The sequence below is a fragment of the Osmia bicornis genome, unplaced genomic scaffold (genome assembly GCF_907164935.1).
Source record: "Osmia bicornis bicornis unplaced genomic scaffold, iOsmBic2.1, whole genome shotgun sequence".
NCBI classification, from domain to species: domain Eukaryota; kingdom Metazoa; phylum Arthropoda; class Insecta; order Hymenoptera; family Megachilidae; genus Osmia; species Osmia bicornis.
The window spans coordinates 19453-28535 of record NW_025791284.1 but is presented as its reverse complement, the minus strand read 5'-3'; the positions used below and the strand labels follow the sequence as shown (position 1 = coordinate 28535).

At 43.8% G+C, this 9083-nt stretch overlaps 1 long non-coding RNA gene across 3 annotated transcripts; it reads right to left on the bottom strand.

The window, feature by feature from the left end:
• Nucleotides 1-3401: 3401 nt before the first annotated feature.
• On the bottom strand, nucleotides 3402-7457 carry LOC114881685. 3 transcript variants are annotated; one of them, XR_006830323.1, is made up of 5 exons: nucleotides 7355-7457; nucleotides 7035-7262; nucleotides 6303-6449; nucleotides 5308-5497; nucleotides 3402-3678 (listed from the first exon to the last, which is right to left on the bottom strand). It is a non-coding gene; the product is annotated as an uncharacterized LOC114881685 (long non-coding RNA). The 3 variants fall into 3 exon arrangements; XR_006830324.1 differs by having other exon boundaries at nucleotides 5308-5494; XR_006830325.1 differs by lacking the exon at nucleotides 5308-5497.
• Nucleotides 7458-9083: the final 1626 nt, after the last annotated feature.

Sequence of the window (9083 nt, the reverse complement as noted above, 5' to 3'; positions counted from 1 at the left end):
CGTTATACATCTTTCGGTGTAAATTTTTATTTCTTTTGCATTTGTATGGACGCAATCGCTTACAATTTACAATTTGCAATTTACAATTTGCAATCTATGTGTTCAAAAGTGTTCGAGATTGTAAGGAGGTCTTGAGCTTGCGATTGAGAACAACACGTGGTCACCACGGAATTCTACTAATTTCGTGGATTTGCACGAACTAGATTAACCGCGAGTTCGCGTTGGCGGTCGGCACAGAATTCGCGTTGCGATGCTGAGTTCTTTAGAATCGAAATTCGTTAATTGCATTAGAAATTTTTGAAATCAGTACTGCACGTGTTTACCGTAACGATACAAAACCATAATGGCCGAACCACCGGCTTCGTCGTACCAGGAGCCGTTGGCTTCTTCCCGGTGACGTCAAGCTCGGTGATTGGTCAGCCTGACCGGCATCCAAGGTGGCTGCCGGTCGCGCTGAAGAGTGCTGCCGCGGTTCGTGTGGCGACGGTTGAAATCAACGCATTTTCGAACACTATGACTTATAACCGTATAATCTATCATTTATAAAGTAGGGGGTTTGAGCCAATAAGGCCTACGGTTATATTTAGTTGGAATATTACTCATTTGCTGTATTTATTATTTTACATTATATTACATTTCATTACATTACATTACATTATGTCGGCTATGTGTGTCGGTTATGTTGGTTACGTATATTGCGCGTTACACACTTTCTGTTATTCCCAATTTGTGAATATCCTTAGCTGTTTTACCTGCATTCAGTTTACGTACATTCATTTATTTATTATTCATTCATTCCTTCATTTTGATGTTGATTGATTAAAGCTATACATTGATCTGATTCGATTATTCTTGATTTACTGATTCATTTCTGCTTCATATTTCATTTCTGCTAGTTGCATGTTACGATGATTTATTCTAGTTTCATTGATTTATTATTTTATTTTACTAACTAATATTATTTGACCGAGAGTTGTTTTTATTGGGCTCACGGGACGTTCCTGATCGCATGCGTTGTTGACGTTGTTTGACGTTACTGGTTGATTTTTTCTAAGTTAAATGTTTTATTCTATTTATTTATTCGGCCCTGCGTTCAGTGGCGATTCCTGATTTCGTTGATTCTGTTGTTCTGTTGTTTTGTATAATCTGTTTTCTGCGGCGCGATATCTAGTAATACAGTATGTCCTGCAGTCTGCGCAATCTGTGGATCTTATTCGGGTTGATTCATTTGATTTCATTTTATTTTTCCTTATTGTTTGTAATTTGTAATTTATATGTAATTTATATTTATTTCATTCCACCCTATTACAAACGTATGATTCATATTTATATATAATAAATAACCGTAGTATTGATTTTACTAACTGATTTATTCTCCATCTTGATCTGTCTGGAAGCGGGATTTGATGTTCGTGTGCTTTATACCTTCGTGAAAGTACTGTATATCAGACTTATCTTTGATGATAAGTTTGATGGTAAGTATGGATTCCTAGGATTGCGCGGCTGCACGATGGATGGTTTCGCAGTCGATAACTGTGTGTACCGGGTAACTGGCGCGCGGTAGGTAATTGCTGCGCGGCAGATAATTGGTCTGTGGATAACCATTACGGAACCGTTACAGAGCGAACGGCCGATTATTATGTGGTGGATGGAATATTTGCGGTTGGTAATATCTCTGGTGCTGCGGTTGGTTACCGACTAGGGATAGCTTTACGGCTTATCTTCGGGCAGTATTGCATGCTTTACTTATTACGATGCGTTTTGCTATCGTTATCTTTCGTAGGTACCTTACTTCTGGTTTTCATCGCGGTGATTTATTGAAAGTTGTTGAAGTATTTTCGCTTTTATTTCCGCTTCTCGCTTTTGAACGTTTATATATTCTGTATAATTAGTTGATTAATTTGATGATTTGGTGGTTAATTTGATGGTCGATAATCATTATGGTATGGACTAGGGAATTCGAACACTAGGTATCTATGTTCTTTATGGTTTATGGTCGCGCTCTTTATTTTACTTCGCCCGGTTTCCTATCTTAGTTGACGTTGACATGGTCATCGGTCATTGTTCGGGATTAAGCGCGCGCCAATTTAAATTAGGCAAAGTTATGCCAAACGCCGAAAAACCTTCGGCGTTGTCATCGCGCTCACGATTATAAAAACCGCGACGCGGCGACGATCGTTCTTCTGTTTCGCTATTCACCAGAGCAAACAGGTATTCCAAAGTATTTTGATCACGCGACTAATTCGCCTTGTACTTCGACTGAAAGTACATTTATATAAACCGTTTGCCTTTACTAATTAAAGGCTTTACAGTGTGAAGTGATTCAACACGATCTTTTTTGTTGATTAAATTATATTACGTACTTTAAAAGTGTCTATTAACATTATTAAACTCCTTCCTTCCTTACGCAAATTACCGGTATTTTGCCCAGAAGAAAAATTTATTCTCTGCGCGCAACAAATGGTCCTTCGAGCCGGATAGTAAGGAAATAAAGGAAGTGCAGTGCCGCATAAAAACAATTAAAGCAGTGTGGTGAACATTAAAATCGCGAAAGTGCAAAAATTTAAGCCGGATTAAATCGGCAGAACAAAGGATTTTGCACGTGTCGTTCGAACTCAACCGACATCGCGACCTCCGACGATAAACATCAGAGGACGTTCACGCATTTCGTTCCGCGAAAACAGTGACGTGTTCGTTAAAGTTCACCTTGCGGTTAAAGTACGTTTATTTTTCAAAATCGTAATATAACAATATCATGGATCCGTTAATCCGTGAAAACAAAGTGCACGCACGTTTAATAAGTAATGCACTCAGCAATTTTAAAAAACTGGGGAAGGCTAATCACACCCCTGCTGTGATTCGCGGACGTCTCTCTTTGCTGAAGGACTACTGGAACAAATTCCAAGCCACGCACATCCAGATTGAGGTTGCTGCAACTGAGGAGGAGACCAGGACAAATTCCTACTTCTCCGAGGACATCTTCGGCAATACGGAAGCGGCCTTCCTCTCTGCCCTCGACGTTCTGACGGCAGCTTTACCTGCGGACAACGAAGCAGCAAGTAACCCTTGTAACATAAGCTCCGTTTCTTGTCATCGCGAATCCGCGCCGTCTGTCAAACTCCCACGCATTGAATTGCCTAAATTCTCCGGGGATTATACAGAGTGGGAAAACTTTAGAGATCTCTTTCACGCGTTAGTGGGTTCAAATGAGTCGTTATCCGACGTGCAAAAGTTGCACTATTTAAAAGCAAGTTTGACCGGTGCAGCGTCTCTTTTGTTAAAAAATGTTTCCACTTCCGCGGCGAATTACGAAGCTGCGTGGAGGTTGTTGACAGACAGATACTCGAACGAACGCGCGCTCATAAATGCTCATTTAAAAATGTTATTCGACTCACCCCCGATCGGATCTGCCGTTTTAAACGATCTAAGAAGCTTACGTGATAGATCTCGCGCCGCTTTAACGGCATTAAAGAATTTATCGCGTCCGGTCGAATACTGGGACGATGTGCTCATTTTTCATTTTGTCCGTAAGCTGGATAAAGAGTCCCATCGGGAGTGGGAGATGCGTATGGGCGAAGACGAGTTGTATCCATCCCTCTCTGATTGGGATGCGTTTATAAATGTACGTATTCGCACCTTAGAATCGTTGGCGTCTTCGCGCGGTGAAGAAAACAGCTCCTGTAAAGGTAAAACAGGGCCAATTAAAACGGTTAAAGCTCATTTAAATACGTCTGAAACGCAATGTATTGCGTGCGGATCTGATCACGCGTTGTTCCGATGTGACGTGTTTCGCGGACAATCAGTCGAGCAGCGTTTGTCTCTCGCGCGCGAACACCGGCATTGTTTCAATTGTTTGCAAAAGGGTCATTTTCCGGCGGCCTGCTCTAGCAAACGTCGTTGTTCTATCTGCAAAGGGCGGCACCACACCCTCTTGCATTCTGAACGTAAACCCGCGATAAATCAAACGGGGAATAAAAGTCGCGAATCGACTAATAACGCGGCATCACAAAGAATTCAAAATTCGAGCACGGCAACGTACACCGATGATAACACGGATGACACTTCAGTGTCAGAGCCGGTAAACACGCATTGCGGTTCCGCGTGTCGCGAAAAAGGAGTTGTTCTCGCTACTGCGTGGGTCAAAGTCGGCACTCCTGGAGGTCGACACGCTATAATTCGCGCGTTAATCGATCCCGGTTCGCAAGGTACCTTTATTCGCGAATCGGTTACTCACGCGTTGCGCGCTCCTCGCCAACACGCACACGCATCCGTTACGGGTATCGGAGCCGGCACAACGGCAACAGTACGATCGTCTGCAAATATATTATTGCAGCCGTGCCAGGGTAAAGGGCCTGTGATTCCTTTACGCGCGTTTATACTTAAAAAACTGACGAACTACCGTACTAAGTCGGTGTGTCAGTCCGACAAATGGACGCATTTACGCGATCTCGAGTGGGCCGACCCACTCTCTAACAATGATGCTCCCATCGAACTTATTATCGGGGCAGATTATTACGGCGCGATTCTACTCGAAGGGCTTCGTAAAGGCTCTCGAACCGAACCGGTCGCACAAAATACGATTTTTGGATGGGTGTTGACTGGTCCCATTCCGTCTACTGATTCCCAAACAGTGCAAGTGCATGTGCACTACGGCGACGTTGACGCCGAAATTAACGACACTTTAAAAAAGTTTTGGGAGGTAGAAGCGCCTCCGCTCGTTACTTTTCTCTCCGAAGCAGATAAAAAATGCGAGGAGCATTTTCGCAGCACTCACTCGCGTCAACCAGATGGTAGATACACGGCGAGATTGCCCTTCAACTCAGAACCGCCCATTGATATCGGGTCTTCTAGAAACTTCGCGGTCGCTCATTTTTACAAATTAGAGAAACGACTTGGCCGTGATCCGGAACAAGCCTCTGCGTACCACGCGTTTCTCGAAGAGTATTTGAAGTTAGGACACATGCGGGAGGTCAGTGAATCAGAAACGACTTCCAAGCAAACCGTGTATCTGTCACATCATCCGGTCATTCGGCAAGAGAGTAGCACGACGCGCTTGAGAGTGGTTTTCAACGCCTCGATGCCTACGTCAAACGGGTCTACATTAAATGATCATTTACTGGTCGGGCCTAAATTGCAAGCCGATATTACGGCAATTATTTTGCGCTGGCGTACGCATCGGTTTGTTTTCGCGGCTGATATCGCGAAAATGTTTCGTCAGATTTGGATCGATGCTCGGGACACCGCGTATCAAAGGATCGTCTGGCGACCGAACTCAGATGAAGCGCTCAAAACTTACGAGTTACTTACCGTCACTTATGGTACGGCGCCAGCTCCCTTTCTCGCTAATCGCGTAATTAAGCAGCTCGCTTTGGACGAAGGAACTAATTTCCCGTTGGCTGTCCCAATCTTAAATGACTGCATTTACGTGGACGATGCACTTTTCGGGGCGGATGATCGCGTACTGGCGCTCCAATTACGTCAGCAGGTGACGGAACTGCTGCAAAACGGGGGTTTCCATTTAAGAAAATGGGCAAGTAATTGTCCACAACTATTAACAGGCATTCCTGATGATGAACACGAGCTGGCCGCTAGCCGCTCATTTCAAGATTCTGAAGGGTTAAAAATGCTTGGCCTTCTTTGGCAACCTAACACGGACGAATTCCGGTTTAAATTAAAAATCGATCTCGCGAATACGGCTAATCCGACTAAGCGAGTCATTTTATCCACCGTAGCGAAAATCTTCGATCCGTTGGGTTGGATCGCTCCAGTTGTAATCGTAGCCAAGATTTTTATTCAAAAGCTATGGGTGGCCAAGCTTGATTGGGACGACCCGTTACCACTGGAGTTGACCAAACAATGGCGCGAATATGCAACGGAATTTAACGCATTACCGAACGTTTTCATACCGCGATGGGTCGGGATCGGTAATGATTCCCTGCGTTACGAAATTCACGGCTTTGCAGATGCCTCTCAAGACGCGTATGCAGCCGTAATTTATTTACGCGTAACCAACGTCGCGAATGAGACCACGGTACATATATTGCTTTCTAAGACTAAAGTAGCTCCATTGAAGCCACTCACAATTCCGCGTCTCGAGCTATGCGCTTGCCTAATAATGACGCGTTTGATCGAACACGTGCAAATTACATTAAAACTTAATAATTGCACGGTGTACTGCTGGACCGATTCCACAGTATCACTCGCGTGGATAAATAAGCAACCGAGCGAACTAAAAACATTTACTGCGCATCGGGTCGCAGAAATTCAAAATCGCGTGCCTAACGCTATTTGGCGACACGTACCTTCGGGTCATAATCCCGCTGACTGCGCCTCTCGTGGTCTATCGGTGTCACAGCTGCTTCAACATACCCTTTGGTGGCACGGCCCTTCCTGGCTTATACAAGCTCCTAATGAGTGGCCAGAAAGTAAGCCTACGGTCCCGAAGGAAGCTGAAGCAGAAGTTAAAATTAATATCAGCATGTTACACGTTCAATCGGAGACGGAATGGGATCTGCCAATGCGCACATCTTCATGGCGAAAACTTTTACGCATCACCGCGTACGTTTTCCGATTTACCTCGCGAAATAAAGGGAATCGCTATTCAGACACGGTTATTACCGCGGCTGAGATCCTCGCGGCGCGTAAATTCTGGATCACGTACGTACAGACTCGGCATTATCGACGGGAAATAGCGGCTATGCTTAAGGGCGAATCCCTGTTAAAAGCTAGTCCGTTACTTCGGCTTAATCCGTTTCTTGGCGAAGATGGTACTGTCCGTGTTGGCGGGCGGTTGCGCAACTCAGAACTTCCGCAACGCTTTCCGATAATATTACCGGTGCATCGAATCACCGAACTCATCATCGCTGATTGTCACGAGAACACGTTACATGGGGGCACGCAGTTAATGTTAAATGTTTTACGGCAAACGTTTTGGATCGTCAACGCGCGACGGCTAGTTAAAGGCCACATTCACAAATGCGTCACGTGCGTGCGTTGGCGGGCGGTCACCGCAAGTCAACAAATGAGCGACTTACCTGCGGTGAGAGTCACTCCATCTCGAGCGTTCGTCCATTGCGGCCTGGATTACGCAGGACCGTTCTCTGCTCTCGCGTATCGTGGACGTGGGCAAAGGGCGCAAAAGGTTTACATCGCTCTTTTTGTTTGTTTGGCGACTCGCGCTATCCACCTCGAATTGGTGCGCGACTACTCCACTTCAGCGTTTCTAGCAGCATTTGAACGCTTCACGTCTCGCCGCGGATTGCCTACGAATTTATATAGCGATAATGGGACTAATTTCCAAGGCGCTAATAAAGAATTAATGAACGCGTTTAAACAAGTAACGGCAGACACTCACCTTCGTTCGCGTTTAGCTGCCGATTATATCACGTGGCACTTTATTCCGCCGGCAGCTCCTCATTTTGGAGGAATCTGGGAGGCAGGGGTCAAAAGCGTTAAGACCCATCTGCGACGTATGCTCGGCGATCGTACGCCTACTTGCGAGGAACTAATTACGCTCCTCTGCCGCATCGAGGCATGTTTAAATTCACGCCCTTTGGCTCCTTTAAACGATGACCTCGAGTCATGTGAGGCCCTCACTCCAGGTCACTTTCTCGTGGGTGCAGCATTAAAATCTGTTCCGGTGCCATCAGTACTGGAAATTAACGAGAATCGCTTATCGAGATGGCAACTCGTTCAACAGCTCACGGAAAAGTTCTGGAAAGCATGGGCTAACGATTACTTACACACATTACAGGCGCGATCGAAGTGGTGTAGTCGCGTCCCCAACCTCAAAATCGGGGACTTAGTTCTACTCAAGAGCTCGACGCTTCCCCCGGCGAAATGGGAACTAGGTCGGGTGACCGAATGTCATCCTGGTAAAGACGGCCTCATTCGTGTAGTCACCGTAAAGACTGCACATTCGCAATATGTACGTCCGATCGCTAGGTTATGTAAGTTACCGATTAGCCATTAAGATTTATTAATTTACTTATAATATATTATTTTTCTATTTTCTATTTTCTACGTTAATTATATGTATTAATTTCTTATTATCTTAAATGTAAGATGGTATATAAATCACTTACCTGGATAGAAACTACGCAGCAAGGTACGACGCATCAATGAAATGTGCTCGTTACTACGTTCTATTCACTGGCATTGTAATGACGTCATCTGTCGCGGTCGCACGACACCGCGAGGCGGGCGGTTTGTTCGGGATTAAGCGCGCGCCAATTTAAATTAGGCAAAGTTATGCCAAACGCCGAAAAACCTTCGGCGTTGTCATCGCGCTCACGATTATAAAAACCGCGACGCGGCGACGATCGTTCTTCTGTTTCGCTATTCACCAGAGCAAACAGGTATTCCAAAGTATTTTGATCACGCGACTAATTCGCCTTGTACTTCGACTGAAAGTACATTTTATATAAAACCGTTTGCCTTTACTAATTAAAGGTCTTAAAGTGTGAAGTGACTCAACACTATCCTTTTTGTTGATTAAAGTATATTACGTACATTAAAAGTGTCTATTAACATTATTAAACTCCTTCCTTCCTTACGCAAATTACCGGTATTTTGCCCAGAAGAAAAATTTACTCTCTGCGCGCAACAATACCATTATTACTATATCTACATCAGATGAAATGTAATATACTGATTTAATCCCGCAGACCAATGTACATTTAATAACAATATCATTATTACTACATCTACATCAGATGAAATGTAATATACTGATTTATTCCCACAGACCAATGTACATTTAATAACAGTATCATACTATATCTACATTAGATGCAATGTAATATACTGATACCTTCCCACAGATCAATGTACATACAATAACAGTAGCGTTATTACTATATCTACATTAGATATGTAATATACATTTAACAACAATATCATTATTACTATATATACATCAGATGAAATTTAATATACTGATTTAACCCCACAGACCAATGTACATTTAATAACAATACCATTATTACTATATCTACATCGGATGTAGTTTAACACACTGATTTAATCCCACAGATCAATGTACATATAATGACAGTTTCGTTATTACTACATCTACATTAGAT